This window comes from Motacilla alba, chromosome 3 (assembly GCF_015832195.1).
Source record: "Motacilla alba alba isolate MOTALB_02 chromosome 3, Motacilla_alba_V1.0_pri, whole genome shotgun sequence".
Classification (NCBI taxonomy): domain Eukaryota; kingdom Metazoa; phylum Chordata; class Aves; order Passeriformes; family Motacillidae; genus Motacilla; species Motacilla alba.
This window is the reverse complement of record NC_052018.1, coordinates 78,454,519-78,455,430: the sequence shown is the minus strand read 5'-3', so window position 1 is coordinate 78,455,430 and position 912 is coordinate 78,454,519.

Genomic DNA, 912 nt, shown 5'->3' with positions numbered 1-912 from the left:
CTTGTTGGCAAGTCTGTGGTTTTCAACCCTATTTGCTATATATTCACCAGGATGAGTATCAGACCGTATATGAGAAATCAAATTTTATATTTTAGGATAATTAATTCCATGACAGATCTTTTGAGAACAGGGGTATTAGGCTAGTGGCAGAAGAGTGTCTGGCACGTGGGCAGCAACTAGAAGTACAGAAACCTCCTGTGAAATGCGTGTGTAGAAGAAACTCTATATACAAAAAACATTCATGTCAAATTAAACAAAGGAACCTAAGTTAATGCAGTTAAGTCTTGCACAGGATGACAGTCAGTTTAGAAGAGGCTGTTACTGGTTTGGGTTAAATTATTTGATAAGGGGTTTAGGTTGGATCAAAATATGTTGCTCCTACATTGAGGAGGGGGGAAAAAAAGAAAATAAATACTAAACTTGGAACCTCTTTCCCAATTGTCCATTAGAAAAGGTGAAGCAGTCCACATTCCTTGTCTTACCTGGCCAAGACTGCTGAGACATGAGGTCAAGGAAGAGTACAGAGACAGACCCCACCTATTCCTTTGAAGAAATGGGCATATACTGAAAACAATCCAATTACGGTAATACAGTAACACGAACCCGTGGCACTGACTTGTCACACCTTCTGAAGGAACAGGCTTAAGACTTTGATTTCCATTTAAAGAGCATAGAAGCAGTCACTGGTTTAGCTGATGAGCGAAGCATTGCTAATAATGTTTCTTAGAACCGATGATTGAGACAAGAATAATAAAGATCATTGAGCCTGTCAGGGATACTGTGTAAAAATAGAAATGTATCCAAAAGATTAGAGGGATCCCTGAAGCAATCTAACCATACCATCTAATACAAAAGCAACAACTTTGCTTACAAAAGCATCCCAAAGGAGCTACAGGGTAACTGACTCTGCCT